Here is a 19,441-nt window from a genome sequence, read left to right as displayed (position 1 = left end):
TTTCTGCTTATTTGCACTTCTGGTGAGATGCCAAACCTCATTTCGTTACTCTATACTTGTATATGTGTAATGACAATAAAGTTGAATCTCATCTCATCTCATCTCATCTCATTTACAGAGGTGAGGTGCTGTAAAGGAAGAACTAGTATGAGTTGGTGCCGAGTTGTTCGGTCTGATGTTCCCTCTAGTGGATGTTGTGGAGTATTGTGTTGTCTTCTCTCCAGAGGTTTTTGTACAGAGTTGTGGTGTTTCCTGTCACTGTGGGCTTCACAGCACAGTAGTACACAGCAGAGTCAGTCAGTGCAGCAGAGGAGATCTATAGATCCAGATGTTTTTTATCCTCCCTCACTGAAACAGACAGTCCAGAGACGGAATTGGAAAGTGGTCCTGTTGATGTTTGAGAGGCGATAAATTGTGGTTGTTTTCCTGGATGTTGTCGATACCAGAAGAAAATATCACCAGCTGACAGTTCAGGGTAACTGTATGACAGAGTAACAGTGCTGCCTTCTGAACTGAACTCTTCATTCTTAACTGGAGTGAGCTCTTCATAGCTGGATTCTAGAAAAGAAGATATGATACAGAATTGTATGTTATTGAAATTCAACTCTTAATGCAACACAATCCATCACACCTCAAAAATTTATTGTTTTAATTCAACTTCTTATAAAATGTAAATACATATTATGTCCCTAAGCATCACACATTTTCCTTTACATACATACCTATGAGAGCTGAGAAGAACAAAATAACAGTAAGTTGTGCCATGTTTGTAGAGGTGAGATGCTGTAACTGAATGTTCAGTATGATTCAGTTTTGTGAGTAGAGTTTGGTCTGATGTTCAAAGCTGGAATCAAACAGTTCTCTGTCATCAAACACCTCTGCAGTCATTGGGAGGAGACTCATCTGTTGAACTAGTTTCATTTCTGAATTGAGAAACATCAAGCCTTCATCGTGACATACCATAGAAGTCTATCAGTGTGTGACTCCCTCTAGTGGATGTTGTGGAGTATTGTGTTGTCTTCTCTCCAGAGGTTTTTGTACAGAGTTGTGGTGTTTCCTGTCACTGTGGGCCTCACAGCACAGTAGTACACAGCAGAGTCAGTCAGTACAGCAGAGGAGATCTGTAGATCCACACGGTTTCTCTCCTCATTCAGTTTAACAGTCAGTCGAGGGTGTGGAGGTTTTGCTGTCACTACAGTTGGATCTGAAGTGTCTGTGATCAGGAGAAGGAACTGAGGAGCTGATCCAGGATCCTGTTGATACCACTGGAGATTATTAGCTTTAACTGAGTATTTACAGGACAGAGTAACACTGTGACCCTCTGATGAAAACACTTCAGCACTGCTGGCAGTAATATCATCCTCCAAGGTGTTACCTGATGGAGACAAACACATGATGTTTCAACATCAGACATACTGTAGTTTAAAGATGTCACACAATAAACATCTTGTGTTCAAACAAACAATACTAGAAACAGTCATCAGTAAAGAAGTGTTGTTTTCTAGAAAGTGTTTTTGAAATGTTAAATTGATCTGTGGCTGATCCAAAAATTCATACTGGATCTCAAATTCTTTAAAAGCTTCTTTGTCATTTAGATTTCTTATTAAACACAAACATACCAAGGAGAGTTAAAATGAAGATAATAGTGAGTTGTTCCATGTTTGTAGAGGTGAGACGCTGTAAGTGAAGAACAAGTATGAGTAAGTTTGGTGAGCTGTTTGGTCTGATGTTCACAGCTTGATTTAAAGAGTTCTCTGTCATCAGGCTCCTCTGCAGTCAGGAGGAGGAGACTCTTTAAACTACTCTAATTCCTTACAGGTTTTATCACAACTGTATCATGAATGAAATAATCATAGGTTTATCAGTGTGTGACTCCCTCTAGTGGATGTTGTGGAGTATTGTGTTGTCTTCTCTCCAGAGGTTTTTGTACAGAGTTGTGGTGTTTCCTGTCACTGTGGGCTGCAGAGCACAGTAGTACACAGCAGAGTCAGTCAGTGCAGCAGAGGAGATCTCCAGATTTACTCGTTTCTCCGTTTTGTTAATGTAAGCTGAGAAATCAGAATCTGTTGGATGAATCGATCCTCCCTCTGTGATGTAGAGCAGGAACTCTGGTCTGGATCTCTGGTTTTGTCTGTACCACTGGATGTTGTAGATTAGACCATCATATGTACAGGTCAGGTTGATGTTTCCTCCCTCTTCAACCTTTTCTTCAGTTCTTTCTGGGTTTATGCTGTTCATGGAGCCCAGGGCTGCAAAACAAGTATTATACATGTCTGTTAGTCTGCAAGAGATTCAGACATCAAGAGACTGGAAATCAGTCCTCTACTTCATCAGTCATCTTTGATCATTTTGAGATTCATGAAGAAAACAAAAGTCTTTTTCTATCAGTGGAATTTGTAGCTCCCACAGATAAACATCTACTTTGAAATAGTTGTTCAGATATCTGGTCTAAACAGCAGGTGAAATTAGAGTTTGATGTGCGTTGTAACACTCACCTATAAAGTGAGAGCAAAGTAAAAAGAGGTAAAGCAGCATGTCTTTGGAGTTGTTGAAGACAAACAGACAGCAGATGAGTAATGTTCTTCTAAACTAAACAGCCTCTGTGCTGCACAGATGTTCTCTTCTACTTTGACTTTTCTGCTCTGGAGATACAGACAATCTCATTGGTTTGCCTCAGTGGGCGGGGCCAGAGGAACACCTTATTTAGAACTTGAACTTGTTTTTAACTGGAGGCCATTGTGAGTTCTCCCACATTTACAGAGGTGAGGTGCTGTAAAGGAAGAACTAGTATGAGTTGGTGTTGAGTTGTTCGGTCTGATGTTCCCTCTAGTGGATGTTGTGGAGTATTGTGTTGTCTTCTCTCCAGAGGTTTTTGTACAGAGTTGTGGTGTTTCCTGTCACTGTGGGCCTCACAGCACAGTAGTACACAGCAGAGTCAGTCAGCTGAAGCTTCTGGATCTTCAGAGGAACTGATGTACCATTTTTTGCTGCTTTAAATCTGTCATCCGAGATCCCAGGAGCATTTCCTGAAAAACTTCCATAGCTTTTCCACAGGTACTTTGGGAAATCACCCATTTCTTGTCTGTACCAGAACAAAGAGGGGGCTCTGTCAGTTGTCTCAAATTTACAATCAAGTGTGACTGTGTCTCCTTCAGAAGCAAAGACATCTTCTGTTGGCTGGATCACTCTGTCTTCTCCTTTACACTCTGAGAAAAATAGAACATGAGGAGGGAGAAATTAATTGTTGTCAAAAATACTTACTAGGTTAGAAAAGTTACGTAGCTAGAGAATCAGACACACAAACATGTACAGAGTAATCAGAATATGTTCTTTGTCTCTCACCTAATAAAAGAGCAGCCAGAATAATCCACAGCCAAAGTCCCATCTCTACAACAAGGTTTAAACCAACAGGAGGAACTCTCTGATGTTCAACATTCAGAGTGAGAAAAGTTCTCTTCCTTGCAGCAGTTTGTATTGACAGAAAGGTTGAACTCAGTGCAGAGGTGATGAACTGCCTACCTGATAATGTCGCCCTCAAGTGGAGGAGAAACGTTAAATAGATCAGATCAGTTCTTCTGCAGTGAGCCTGCTGGTTCTGTATGCTTACATAATGCATCAACCTACAACTATGATGCAAATGTGCAGAAGTGTGTCCCAGACCCACCGTCCATCCATCTGGGAGAGACTTCCAAGTTTCCAAGCAGTCTTCTTTCCTCTGCCAGCACATACAGACACAGTACCGTTAAATCTATGTGTCATCCTGTCGCTCCTGGTTGAGGTCCGTTGTGGATCTGAAGAAGGTCTTCTTCCAGGGATGCATAGCCACTATTACAGGTTGGTTGGTTGGTTGATCTGAGTGGACTCTATAAAGATTCATCTGTTAATACATGACAGGGGACACAAATGTTCCAGTTGATGCTGTGGGGTGGCTTGGATTGCTTGGATGTAGAGTTCTAGGTCTGATCTATCAGGATATGTCACTTTTAAAGGGTTGTGACAAAAACACCATCGCAGGAGAGGATTCTGAAAAAGATGCACATGAAATCAACCCAGCACCAACCACCATACCACATTTAACATCTAGAGTATCATCTTGAAGGGGTCATTAACGGACAAACCATGCTGATTTTTTTAATGGAAGTTCACATACCAAAATCCTTTGGGGTTTCGTACACATTCATTGGTTTTAAAGTTGTTAGGACAAGATGAAAACGTCCTTCCTCAACATCACTTCATTAGGCTGTATTTAATATAATTGAAGGGTGCTGTGAATTCTGATGACATCTCCCGTTGGCCATATTCAAACTCATTAACTCTTAAGAACAGTTTAAGTAAATGATCGTACAGAACTAGAGTTCAGTCAGGACCACTTTGTCAACAAAAAAAAAAACTTTATTGCAATTATTTATATTCAGCGGTTGTTCTGGGATCTCCCTGCCCGTCCACATCTTTACGTGGAAAGCATTAGGCAGGAACAGCACACATTCCTGCCCTCCCCGTGCATACAAGGAAAGCTTAAGGCAGGGAGAGAAGCAGCACACCCAAACAGAGCAGGCATCAATGACAACAGCATGACATTGATTAAGTCAGAACAGAATAAAAGGAGGAGCTGGGGTGGAGGAGGTTTGTAAATGTAGCTTGCAGAGGGAGCAGCAAAGAGTAGGCAGTCTAGAGCAGTTATAATAAGGCAGCATAAGTACTATTTGGCCAATAGGATGCTTTGAAGCAAATCAGCTGATGAAGTTTGCGTGAGATCAGCTGTTACCAAAATCTCTGGCATAATAGAAGAGCGTGACTCTGTGGCCTGCCTGAACTAATGCTACGCTACATTTTTGTGATATCTCCAATACAGAAAACCACAACAATTAGCTAGGTGGCTTTAGCATTATTTCATATTTCTTTGTACTTTGATACACATAACCACACCCAAATACATATTTAACTCTGAGAAACATGTATTAGCTAGTTCTAATTGACTTCACAGAAAGATTAGCTTGCTACCGGGCTAGTTACATTAGCTACCTAACTTTCAAGCATTATCTACTTTGTGATTCATTTTAAGTAGTTATTTGATGGCACTTTGATAATATGCAGATTATCTTAATATAACATTGAGTAAGGTCTCGACCTGCTCTTTTGTAAAGTGTCTTGAGATGACACTTGTTATGATTTGGTGCTATACAAAATGTGTAGTTAGTAGCTGAGTATTTAATTCCCTCAGTGTCTCATCAGCAGCTGTAACCACAGAGACTCTGAGCAAACAGGAATCATCAGAATCCATCTGACATGAAGCTGTGGTTTGAATCCCACTTCCCTCCTCTTTGAAGAGTAGTCAGATATCTGTGTTCAGGTTTTTGTACAGCCTCTTCTACACTTTGTATCACTGTGTTTCTAAAGCACAGTAGTAGAGAGCTGTGTCTTCAGGGGTTAGCTTTCTAATGGTCAGTTCAGTTGAGCTGCTTGATGTTTGAGATTCATATCGTTTATCTGGAATATATTGACTGCCACTATTTGATCTGGCTCCTTTCCGGAGTATAAACTGAGGTGCCAGGAGGTCAGAATGATGTCTGTACCAGTAGAGGATAACATAATCGTCTGTTGTCTCATAGTTACATCTGAGTGTGACAGATTCTCCTTCTGTTCCTCTGACTTCATCGACTGTAGGATAGATTTTGTCTCCAGCTGCTGGTCCTGTAAAAAGTGTAGAAATGGACTCCGTAAGTCTAAACATTGTTAGTGAGGCTGAAGGGAAGACAGTGAATAGTGTCAACTCTACAGTTCAGAGATTCCTGCTCTGAACTCCAGTTTACTTATTTAATAAATAGAATCATTAAAATGTGTTGTTCTTTTTATCTCACCAAAGAAAAGAGCAGCCAGAATAATCCACAGCCAAAGTTCCATCTCTACAACAAGGTTTGAACCAACAGGAGGAACTCTCTGATGTTCAACATTCAGAGTGACGTTTGTTCTCTTCTCAGCAGAAGTTATTATTCAAAGACAGGTTGAGCTCAGTATCTGGGTTTTGTACCACCTACTAGATAATGTCGCCCTCTAGTGGAGGTTGATGCTGTCTAGCTGAGGTAAACATGTCAGGAGAGCAAAGTGGGAGAAGTTTTCCAGCTGTTTGTAAAGAGTGTGAATGTTTGGAACAGCAGAACTTCATGTTATAAAGTGGTTGAATCTATGACTGGATTTTAATAGAATCTGAAACTGGATCAAATTATTTTAAGATGACCACATTTTCTACATCATGTCTTTAGTTTTAATCACTGTTCAGATGATCTGGTCTGTATCATTACATACCATTGTAGTTTATCAGTGTGTGACTCCCTCTAGTGGATGTTGTGGAGTATTGTGTTGTCTTCTCTCCAGAGGTTTTTATACAGAGTTGTGGTGTTTCCTGTCACTGTGGGCCTCACAGCACAGTAGTACACAGCAGAGTCAGTCAGTGCAGCAGAGGAGATCTGTAGATCCAGATGTTTTTTATCCTCCCTCACTGAAACAGACAGTCCAGAGACTGGATCTGATAGAAGTCGTCCTGTTCCTAAGTGAGAGATGATGAACTGTGGTTGTTTTCCTGGATGTTGTTGATACCAGAAGAAATAATCACTGCCAACAGCTTGTTTGGAGTAACTGTATGACAGAGTGACGGTGCTGTCTTCTAAACTGTGCTCTTCAATCTTGACTGGAGTGAGTTCTTCACAGCTGACACCTAAAAAGATGAAGCAAAAGAAATTATTCAAAGTCACATGTCATTGAATCTTTTGATAAACAAACATAAATCTACATCTAACATATTTAATGTTATAATGACAGCTGCTGTCCAAACTGAAATACTCTTTATTTTCAAAATCACAACACACTGTCCATTTATTACATACATACCTATGAGAACTGAGAAGAACAAAATAACAGTGAGTTGTTCCATGTTTGTAGAGGTGAGATGCTGTAACTGAATGTTCAGTATGATTCAGTTTTGTGAGTAGAGTTTGGTCTGATGTTCACAGCTGGAATCAAACAGTTCTCTGTCATCAAACACCTCTGCAGTCATTGGGAGGAGACTCATCTGTTGAACTAGTTTCATTTCTGAATTGAGAAACATCAAGCCTTCATCGTGACATAACATAGAAGTCTATCAGTGTGTGACTCCCTCTAGTGGATGTTGTGGAGTATTGTGTTGTCTTCTCTCCAGAGGTTTCTGTACAGAGTTGTGGTGTTTCCTGTCACTGTGGGCTTCAGAGCACAGTAGTACACAGCAGAGTCAGTCAGCTGAAGCTTCTGGATCTTCAGAGGAATTGATGTCCCGTTGATTGCAGCTTTAAATCTGTCTTCCGAGATCCCAGGAGCATTTTCTGCTTTGTTTGAGTAGCATCTCAACATGTATTTTGGAAAGTCCCCTGCTTCTTGTCTGTACCAGAACAAAAAGGGATTTGTGTCAGTGGTCTCAAATGTACAATCAAGTGTGACTGTGTCTCGTTCGGAAGCAAATACATCTTCTGTTGGCTGGATCACTCTGTCTTCTCCTTTACATTCTGAGAAGAGAACAGAAAGAAGAAGAGATTAAATGTTGATTGATTAAAAAAAGGATTGAGGTCAAATACGTTACGTAGCATTTAGAACAGACACACAAACAAGTGAGGAGTAAAGGAAATATGTTATGCTATAGTTTCTCACCAAATAGAAGAGCAGCCAGAATAATCCACAGCCAAAGTTCCATCTCTACAACAAGGTTTAAACCAACAGGAGACCTGATCTGATGTTCAGCCAGAAGTGTGAGAATAGTTCACTTTACAGCAGCTGTTACATATGAATGCTTGAACAGAGTGCTGTGGTGATCTTCCCCCTTGATTATGTTGCCTCTAGTGGAGATAAAAAATATTACAATTGTGTTTAAAAGTTACATCCAGTAAGTTTTTTCCAGACTCTATGGCCCTTCTTCAAACCAAACCCTCCTTCTCCTTCATCAAGGTGTAGGGTAGAAATACAGCGGCAGGCTTTAGGAAAAACTTCCCTCTCTCAGGTGGAAAGAGGAACTGTATGTTACCATGGTTACTCAGTGGTATCTTGCGGGAACGGCTTTTTTTTGTAGCTAATGCATTCTGTAAAAATATTTATGTAGCCTAGATTATTCTTCTTTTTCAGTTATATTAGTGTAGACTGATAACAAAACTATTAGATTGAGCCTACATTGTTTATTGTAATTTATAATTTCAGTTAATTTATTGTAATTTCATAGAACAGGGTGTCCTAAATTAATGCAAAGACAAGGATAATATTGTTGAACATCAGAGCAGCAAAAAGTTTATTTTTTATTGTTGAATTGAGATTTCACAAAGACATCAAAAGTAGAAAAATAAGAAATAAATGTTCACAACAAAGTTGTCTGCAACGTGATTTAATATTCTTTTGTTTTTGCAACAGTCCCTGTAAATATGAAACACAATAAATAAACATATATTTGAGCCTCAATACAATACACATCTGAAGTTGTTAACGTCTGTATGAGGATATTAAATGTCTATCTTAGTTGGAGCAGTGTTTATAGGCACTTGCACAGAACTCACAGGTTGCTTCATCCATAACGACTGGACACAATAGGCATTGCACGTGATCCGAAAGTTGGCATCGGTGCACACTTGCTGGTGGAGGGTTTTATAACCCACTACCACTCCCCGCTAATTGGTTTGGGATGGACTTAATATGGCAGACCCTCCGCAGGGATGCGCAAACGGAGGGGTAGTGCGTAGGGGTAGGGTGTAGTGGCCGGTTTGAAAAAGGGCCAATGAATGTCTTGAACAATTTTACAAGATCCATTAATCTAAACCAAAACAAAGGAAACCTGATCAAATAATATTAACAATATCGCTGCCAGCATATAATTAAAAACTGAGAGGACCCAGGAATGAACCCTGTGGAACACCTCGAGAAATCGCAGCTTACAATAAACAAAAGACAAACTTCTTTAATAAAGCGCAAGACAAAAGAATGCAGGAAGTTTACTGAGTTACTTTATTTAAATTATACAATTCAACAGTGGTGAAATTAAACACGAGTAAATATGATGACAAACAAGATGTACTTTGTAGATAATTAATATTATATTCAGACCTTCAGTTTATCTTTAGAGCACAGAGAACAGTCGAGCCTACATCTCCATACCTACGGTTGAAGTTTATCAGTGTGTGACTCCCTCTAGTGGATGTTGTGGAGTATTGTGTTGTCTTCTCTCCAGAGGTTCTTGTACAGAGTTGTGGTGTTTCCTGTCACTGTGGGCTTCAGAGCACAGTAGTACACAGCAGAGTCAGTCAGCTGAAGCTTCTGGATCTTCAGAGGAACTGATGTCCCGTTGATTGCAGCATTAAATCTGTCTGTCTGGAACTCAGAAGCTTTTTCTGCATTGTCTGAGTAAGATTTCAACATGTATCTCGGAAAATCATTACATTTTTGTCGATACCAGAACAGAGTGGGGCTTGTTCTAGTGGTCTCAAATGTACAATCAAGTGTGACTGTGTCTCCTTCAGAAGTAAATACATCTTCTGTTGGCTGGATCACTCTGTCTTCTCCTTTACACTCTGAGAAGGGAACAGAAAGAGGAAGAGATTAATTGTTGATTGAATAAAAATATTTATTATGAAGGAGTTACCTAGTCAGAGGATCAAACACAAACATTTTAGAGACATTAAAAATAAGATTTGCTCAGCCTCTCACCAAACAAACAAACAGCCAGAATAATCCACAGCCAAAGTTCCATCTCTACAACAAGGTTTAAACCAACAGGAGGAACTCTCTGATGTTCAACATGCAGAGTGACGTTTGTTCTCTTCTCAGCAGAAGTTATTATTCAAAGACAGGTTGAGCTCAGTATCTGGGTTTTGTACCACCTACTAGATAATGTCGCCCTCTAGTGGAGGTTGATGCTGTCTAGTTGAGGTAAACATGACCAGATCCAGATGCCATAACCAGCTTTCCTGAGAGTGACCAGCCACTCACTATCCAGACATATGAGGTAAAGAGAGCACTACTCAACATCAACTGCAACAAAGCAGCCGGGCCTGAAGGCGTTTCAGGACGAGTACTGAAGGCGTGTGCTGACCAGTTCACTACAGTATTCACACACATTTTCAACCTGTCACTACAGCAAGCCACTGTCCCCATCTGTCTGAAAACCGCAACCATAATCCCCGTACCCAAAACCTCAGCCATCACCAGCATGAACAATTACCGTCTGGTTGCTCTCACCCCGGTGATTATGAAATGCTTTGAGAGACTGGTACAGCCCCACATTAAAGCATGCATCCCTCCTACATCATGTCTTCAGTTTTAATAAGTGTTCAGATGATCTGGTCTGTATCATTACATACCATTGTAGTTTATCAGTGTGTGACTCCCTCTAGTGGATGTTGTGGAGTATTGTATTGTCTTCTCTCCAGAGGTTTTTGTACAGAGTTGTGATGTTTCCTGTCACTGTGGGCTTCACAGCACAGTAGTACACAGCAGAGTCAGTCAGTGCAGCAGAGGAGATCTGTAGATCCAGATGTTTTTCATCCTCCCTCACTGAAACAGACAGTCCAGAGACTGGATCTGATATAAGTCGTCCTGTTCCTGAATGAGAAATTATCAACTGCGGTGGTGTTCCTGTATATTGTTGATACCAGAAGAAATAATCATTGCCAACAGCTTGTTTGGAGTAACTGTAGGACAGAGTGACGGTGCTGTCTTCTAAACTGTGCTCTTCATTCTTCATTGGAGTGAGTTCTTCACAGCTGACACCTAAAAAAGATGTAGATATAATTCAAAGTCATGTCATTAAATCTAAATATTGAACAAACATAAAGATAAAGATAAAGATAAAGATATAGATAAACGTTATTGATCCCCCATGGGGGAAATTTGTGAATTACAGCATCTTTACAGCATCACTACAGCACTTTACATCTAACATATTTAATGTTATAATGACAGCTGTTGTCCAAACTGAAATACTCTTTATTTTCAAAATCACAACACACTGTCCATTTATTACATACATACCTATGAGAACTGATAAGAACAAAATAACAGTGAGTTATTCCATGTTTGTAGAGGTGAGATGCTGTAACTGAATGTTCAGTATGATTCAGTTTTGTGAGTAGAGTTTGGTCTGATGTTCAAAGCTGGAATCAAACAGTTCTCTGTCATCAAACACCTCTGCAGTCATTGGGAGGAGACTCATCTGTTGAACTAGTTTCATTTCTGAATTGAGAAACATCAAGACTTCATCATGACATACCATAGAAGTTTATCAGTGTGTGACTCCCTCTAGTGGCTGTTGTGGAGTATTGTGTTGTCTTCTCTCCAGAGGTTTTTGTACAGAGTTGTGGTGTTTCCTGTCACTGTGGGCTTCACAGCACAGTAGTACACAGCAGAGTCAGTCAGTGCAGCAGAGGAGATCTGTAGATCCAGATGTTTTTCATCCTCCCTCACTGAAACAGACAGTCCAGAGACTGGATCTGATATAAGTCGTCCTGTTCCTGAATGAGAAATTATCAACTGCGGTGGTGTTCCTGTATATTGTTGATACCAGAAGAAATAATCATTGCCAACAGCTTGTTTGGAGTAACTGTAGGACAGAGTGACGGTGCTGTCTTCTAAACTGTGCTCTTCATTCTTCATTGGAGTGAGTTCTTCACAGCTGACACCTAAAAAAGATGTAGATATAATTCAAAGTCATGTCATTAAATCTAAATATTGAACAAACATAAAGATAAAGATAAAGATAAAGATATAGATAAACGTTATTGATCCCCCATGGGGGAAATTTGTGAATTACAGCATCTTTACAGCATCACTACAGCACTTTACATCTAACATATTTAATGTTATAATGACAGCTGTTGTCCAAACTGAAATACTCTTTATTTTCAAAATCACAACACACTGTCCATTTATTACATACATACCTATGAGAACTGATAAGAACAAAATAACAGTGAGTTATTCCATGTTTGTAGAGGTGAGATGCTGTAACTGAATGTTCAGTATGATTCAGTTTTGTGAGTAGAGTTTGGTCTGATGTTCAAAGCTGGAATCAAACAGTTCTCTGTCATCAAACACCTCTGCAGTCATTGGGAGGAGACTCATCTGTTGAACTAGTTTCATTTCTGAATTGAGAAACATCAAGACTTCATCATGACATACCATAGAAGTTTATCAGTGTGTGACTCCCTCTAGTGGCTGTTGTGGAGTATTGTGTTGTCTTCTCTCCAGAGGTTTTTGTACAGAGTTGTGGTGTTTCCTGTCACTGTGGGCCTCAGAGCACAGTAGTACACAGCAGAGTCAGTCAGCTGAAGCTTCTGGATCTTCAGAGGAACAGATTTCCCGTTGATTGTTACATTAAATCTGTCTTCTGAGATCCCAGGAGCATTTTCTGAAGATCCTGCATAGCTTTTCCACAGGTACGTTGGGAAATCACCCATTTCTTGTCTGTACCAGAACAAAGAGGGGGTCGTTGAAATGGTCTCAACTTTACAGTCAAGTGTGACTGTGTCTCCTTCAGAAGCAAAGACATCTTCTGTTGGCTGGATTACTCTGTCTTCTCCTTTACACTCTGAAAAAAAAATAGAACATGAGGAGGGAGAAATTAATTGTTGCCAAAAATACTCACTATGTTAAAAAAGTTATGTAGCTAGAGAATCAGACACACAAACATGTACAGAGTAATCAGAATATGTTCTTTGTCTCTCACCTAATAAAAGAGCAGCCAGAATAATCCACAGCCAAAGTCCCATCTCTACAACAAGGTTTAAACCAACAGGAGGAACTCTCTGATGTTCAACATTCAGAGTGAGAAAAGTTCTCTTCCTTGCAGCAGTTTGTATTGACAGAAAGGTTGAACTCAGTGCAGAGGTGATGAACCTCCTACCTGATAATGTCGCCCTCAAGTGGAGGAGAAACGTTAAATAGATCAGATCAGTTCTTCTGCAGTGAGCCTGCTGGTTCTGTATGCTTACATAATGCATCAACCTACAACTATGATGCAAATGTGCAGAAGTGTGTCCCAGACCCACCGTCCATCCATCTGGGAGAGACTTCCAAGTTTCCAAGCAGTCTTCTTTCCTCTGCCAGCACATACAGACACAGTACCGTTAAATCTATGTGTCATCCTGTCGCTCCTGGTTGAGGTCCGTTGTGGATCCGGAGAAGGTCTTCTTCCAGGGATGCATAGCCACTATTACAGGTTGGTTGGTTGGTTGGTTGATCTGAGTGGACTCTATAAAGATTCATCTGTTAATACATGACAGGGGACACAAATGTTCCAGTTGATGCTGTGGGGTGGCTTGGATTGCTTGGATGTAGAGGTCTAGGTCTGATCTATCAGGATATGTCACTTTTAAAGGGTTGTGACCAAAACACCATCGCAGGAGAGGATTCTGAAAAAGATGCACATGAAATCAACCCAGCACCAACCACCATACCACATTTAACATCTAGAGTATCTTCTTGAAGGGGTCATTAACGGACAAACCATGCTGATTTTTTTAATGGAAGTTCACATACCAAAATCCTTTGGGGTTTCGTACACATTCATTGGTTTTAAAGTTGTTAGGACAAGATGAAAACGTCCTTCCTCAACATCACTTCATTAGGCTGTATTTAATATAATTGAAGGGTGCTGTGAATTCTGATGACATCACCGGTGGCCATATTCAAACTCATTAACTCTTAAGAACAGTTTGAGAAAATGATCGTACAGAACTAGAGTTCAGTCAGGACCACTTTGTCAAAAAAAAAAAAAACTTTATTGCAATCATTTATATTCAGCGGTTGTTCTGGGATCTTCCTGCCCGTCCACATCTTTATGTGGAAAGCATTAGGCAGGAACAGCACACATTCCTGCCCTCCCCGTTCATACAAGGAAAGCTTAAGGCAGGGAGAGAAGCAGCACACCCAAACAGAGCAGGCATCAATGACAACAGCATGACATTGATTAAGTCAGAACAGAATCAAAGGAGGAGCTGGGGTGGAGGAGGTTTGTAAATGTAGCTTGCAGAGGGAGCAGCAAAGAGTAGGCAGTCTAGAGCAGTTATAATAAGGCAGCATAAGTACTATTTGGCCAATAGGATGCTTTGAAGCAAATCAGCTGATGAAGTTTGCGTGAGATCAGCTGTTACCAAAATCTCTGGCATAATAGAAGAGCGTGACTCTGTGGCCTGCCTGAACTAATGCTACGCTACATTTTTGTGATATCTCCAATACAGAAAACCACAACAATTAGCTAGGTGGCTTTAGCATTATTTCATATTTCTTTGTACTTTGATACACATAACCACACCCAAATACATATTTAACTCTGAGAAACATGTATTAGCTAGTTCTAATTGACTTCACAGAAAGATTAGCTTGCGTCCGGGCTAGTTACATTAGCTACCTAACTTTCAAGCATTATCTACTTTGTGATTCATTTTGAGTAGTTATTTGATGGCACTTTGATAATATGCAGATTATCTTAATATAACATTGAGTAAGGTCTCGACCTGCTCTTTTGTAAAGTGTCTTGAGATGACACTTGTTATGATTTGGTGCTATACAAAATGTGTAGTTAGTAGCTGAGTATTTAATTCCCTCAGTGTCTCATCAGCAGCTGTAACCACAGAGACTCTGAGCAAACAGGAATCATCAGAATCCATCTGACATGAAGCTGTGGTTTGAATCCCACTTCCCTCCTCTTTGAAGAGTAGTCAGATATCTGTGTTCAGGTTTTTGTACAGCCTCTTCTACACTTTGTATCACTGTGTTTCTAAAGCACAGTAGTAGAGAGCTGTGTCTTCAGGGGTTAGCTTTCTAATGGTCAGTTCAGTTGAGCTGCGTGATGTTTGAGATTCATATCGTTTATCTGGAATATATTCATAACTGTTTGATCTTGCTCCTTTCAAGAGTATAAACTGAGGTGCCTGGAGGTCAGAATGATGTCTGTACCAGTAGAGGATAACATATTCTGATGTTGCCTCATAGTTACATCTGAGTGTGACAGATTCTCCTTCTGTTCCTCTGACTTCATCGACTGTAGGGTAGATTTTGTCTCCAGCTGCTGGTCCTGTAAAAAGTGTAGGAATGGACACCATGAGTCAAAACATTGTTAGTGAGGCTGAAGGGAAGACAGTGAATAGTGTCAACTCTACAGTTATAGTCAGAACAGACACATGTCAACAGTTCAGAGATTCCTGCTCTGAACTCCAGTTTACTTATTTAATAAATAGAATCATTAAAATGTGTTGTTCTTTTTATCTCACCAAAGAAAAGAGCAGCCAGAATAATCCACAGCCAAAGTTCCATCTCTACAACAAGGTTTGAACCAACAGGAGGAACTCTCTGATGTTCAACATTCAGAGTGACGTTTGTTCTCTTCTCAGCAGAAGTTATTATTCAAAGACAGGTTGAGCTCAGTATCTGGGTTTTGTACCACCTACTAGATAATGTCGCCCTCTAGTGGAGGTTGATGCTGTCTAGTTGAGGTAAACATGTCAGGAGAGCAATGTGGGAGAAGTCTTCCATCTGTTTGTAAAGAGTGTGAATGTTTGGAACAGCAGAACTTCATGTTATAAAGTGGTTGAATCTATGACTGGATTTTAATAGAATCTAAAACTGGATCAAGTTATTTTAAGATGACCACATTTTCTACATCATGTCTTTAGTTTTAATCACTGTTCAGATGATGGTCTGTATCATTACTTACCATTGTAGTTTATCAGTGTGTGACTCCCTCTAGTGGATGTTGTGGAGTATTGTGTTGTCTTCTCTCCAGAGGTTTTTGTACAGAGTTGTGGTGTTTCCTGTCACTGTGGGCCTCAGAGCACAGTAGTACACAGCAGAGTCAGTCAGCTGAAGCTTCTGGATCTTCAGAGGAACTGATGTCCCGTTTGTTGTAGCTTTAAATCTGTCTCCGGAGATCCCAGGAGCATTTTCTGAAATTCCTACATAGCTTTTCCACAGGTACTTTGGGAAATCACCCATTTCTTGTCTGTACCAGAACAAAGAGGGGGCTGTGTCAGTTGTCTCAAATTTACAATCAAGTGTGACTGTGTCTCCTTCAGAAGCAAAGACATCTTGTGTTGGCTGGATCACTCTGTCTTCTCCTTTACACTCTGAGAAGAGAACAGAAAGAGGAAGAGATTAATTTTTGACAAAAATACTCACTAGGTTAAAAAAGTTACGTAGCTAGAGAATCAAACACACAAACATGTACAGAGTAATCAGAATATGTTCTTTGTCTCTCACCTAATAAAAGAGCAGCTAGAATAATCCACAGCCAAAGTCCCATCTCTACAACAAGGTTTAAACCAACAGGAGGAACTCTCTGATGTTCAACATTCAGTCTGTGATTTGTTTTCTTCTCAACAACAGTTTTTATTTCAAGAAGGGTTGAACTCATAGCTGCAGTAGTAATGCCGCCCTCTGGTGGAGATTGAAATTGCAGTTTTAACATTTAGGAAATGCTCCCAGCAGCAGGTTGTCATCATGTCAGCTTGTGTTTCTGTACAGAGTTGTAGTGTTTTCTGTTTTCTGGCATCCTGGTCCAAAGAGACGTTGTTGTCGGGAACATCCTGATGCAACCGCATTTTAGTGACGCACATCAAGCTGCACTCCCGATACTCCCTCTGACTCTGACAGTAAAGTACTAGAAAGTAAAAAAACAAACAGGAGCAACTGCAACAGGCAGCCTGTGCACTGTCATCAGCAGCTGTAACCACAGAGACTCTGAGCAAACAGGAATCATCAGAATCCATCTGACATGAAGCTGTGGTTTGAATCCCACTTCCCTCCTCTTTGAAGAGTAGTCAGATATCTGTGTTCAGGTTTTTGTACAGCCTCTTCTACACTTTGTATCACTGTGTTTCTAAAGCACAGTAGTAGAGAGCTGTGTCTTCAGGGGTTAGCTTTCTAATGGTCAGTTCAGTTGAGCTGCGTGATGTTTGAGATTCATATCGTTTATCTGGAATATATTCATAATTGCTATAATCTCTTGCTCCTTTCCAGAGTATAAACTGAGGTGCCAGGAGGTCAGAATGATGTCTGTACCAGTAGAGGTAAACATCATCGTCTGTTGTCTCATAGTTACATCTGAGTGTGACAGATTCTCCTTCTGTTCCACTGACTTCATCGACTGCAGGATAGATTTTGTCTCCAGCTGTTAGTCCTGTAAAACGTAGAGAAAATGATGCCATTAGATTAAATATTGTTCAAGAGACTGAGAAGATGAGACAGTGGAAAATATCAGTTGTTCGGTCTTACTGCAAGAACAAAATAATTCAAATGTTCATAGATTTCTGCTCAGAACTTAAAAACACTGAAGACATGTTGTGCTTTATATCTTACCAAAGAAAAGAGCAGCCAGAATAATCCAAAGCCAAATTTCCATTTCTAAAACCAGGTTTAAACCAACAGGAGGAACTCTCTGATGTTCAATGTTCACTGTGTTGAAGTGTTCTCTTTACAGCAGCAGCTGGTATTAATATAATGTTTGAACACAGTAGTTCATTACCTGGTCAATAATGTCTCCCCCTGGAGGAATTGTAAAAATGTAGTGCAGAAATTCTAGAAGTGACATCCTGGAACGCGTCTCTGAACTGCATACTGGAACACATTTAAAATGTTCTGAACCTGATGCACATGTTAATGAATTTATATATAATCCATTCTTACTATTATTACACAAATGAAAATAGATCAAATCATTTTTAAAATATCAAAGTCAACACATAAAGAAGAAATGAGGACACAGGGTTGAACCATGTGGTACACAGTAATCAATCATGTGTTTCTAGATGTTTACAGGGATAATTTATTCAGAAATTTGATACCAAACTATCGATGAATTGCCCTAAAGAATTAATATGAAAAAGCAACATATCAGACGTACTGTTCAGATATTGTATATTTATGTCAAGTATTGTTTGGATATTCTGAAATACTTTAATCCTGGGGCCTGTTTCAGTAAGCAGGTTTTTAACAAACACTGAGTCAGTTAACCATGACATGAGGGAAACTGGGTTTTCCTCATTCTTTCATTCAGTCCGTATCACGTGAATATTAGTGAAGATTCACCGCTTTGTCTGAATAAAAATCCAGGTTGTTTTAATGTTATATGTTAGGAAGGCTATAGCGTATAAAAAGAACATTTGATAATGCACTTTCAAATGAATTAGGCTAAGTTTACTTTGTCAAATATGAATAAAATAAGGTTGGCTCCCACCATGAGCCTAGTTTGTTCTTATAGCCTATTTCATTTAGATCTGTTTTAAAGTCGCTTTTCTCCTGCTTAATTGCATCTTCATGTCAATAAATGTTAGTTTAAACACCATTACACTGGTTTTTATCTGCAAAACTATTATTCTGATTAAATATTAGATGAATAGACTTCATTACATGCTGACGCGAGCAGCAGTTTTCTCCTTCACCACTTCTTTCTCTCCTGTGCTGCTGCAGCAGTGTTACTTTTTCTTTCTTTCTTAAAACTGGTTTATATTTGTAGTGTGTCTGCATGAAGATGTAGAAAGGTTATATTTCCAGATGGTTAAAGTAAGAGGATCTCTTTTTTGTCACCTGTTGCCATGGCTCCATTAATGTTGTCTTTTTATAGTAGTGGTGCACGCGCTGAACACAGAGTGAACCTACTCAGAGCTGATTTAACTCAAATCAGCTGATCTGGAACCCAAAACTCAGAGTTTCCCACCTGAGGGTAAATCAACTCAGAGCTCAGAGTTAGAGTTTGTTGAACCTTCTTTCTGAAACGTCCCCTTGGTCTCAGTGGGCGTGGCCAGAGAAACACCTTAGCCGCGGTGGCGGTCCGCTTCACTGCAGTCACCTCAGCATGACCCGCCCGCTTTACCGCAGGTGGTAACGGCCGAGCGCCCGCAGGCCGATCCAGGTAGCACACACTCATCACCTCCTTGCCCTCTTTCTCCCCCGACAACTCTAATCATTGGAGATTCAATCACCAGGAATGTCCGCTTCTTATAATGCCACCACACACTGTCTTCCCGGCGCCACTGTCCCCGTAGTCCTAGACAAACTCCTCAGTCTTCTGCCTTCACTCCCAGACTCAATTAAAAGAGTCGTTGTACATGTGAGAACAAACGACTCTTCCCGGGAGCAATCTGAGTGCACCAAAAAGGATTTGAATCTTCTTTTTAACGTTTTAAAGAACTGTGGAAAATCTGTTTTTATCTCTGGACCCATTCCAACCTTTGATCGTGGTCCTGAGCGTTTTAGCCGTATCCTCTCCCTGCACACCTGGCTCCAGCACGTTTGCAAATCACACAACCTAGATTTTATTGACAATTTTAACCTGTTCTGGAACCGTGCTACACTTTTTAAAAGCGACGGGATTCATCCAAATCCGTTGGGCAGTCAAATGTTGTCCGCTAATATCCAGCACGCTGTCCAGTCCTCAACACCTGTATGA

This window comes from Labrus bergylta, chromosome 4 (assembly GCF_963930695.1).
Source record: "Labrus bergylta chromosome 4, fLabBer1.1, whole genome shotgun sequence".
Classification (NCBI taxonomy): Eukaryota; Metazoa; Chordata; class Actinopteri; order Labriformes; family Labridae; genus Labrus; species Labrus bergylta.
This window is presented reverse-complemented; position numbering follows the sequence as displayed.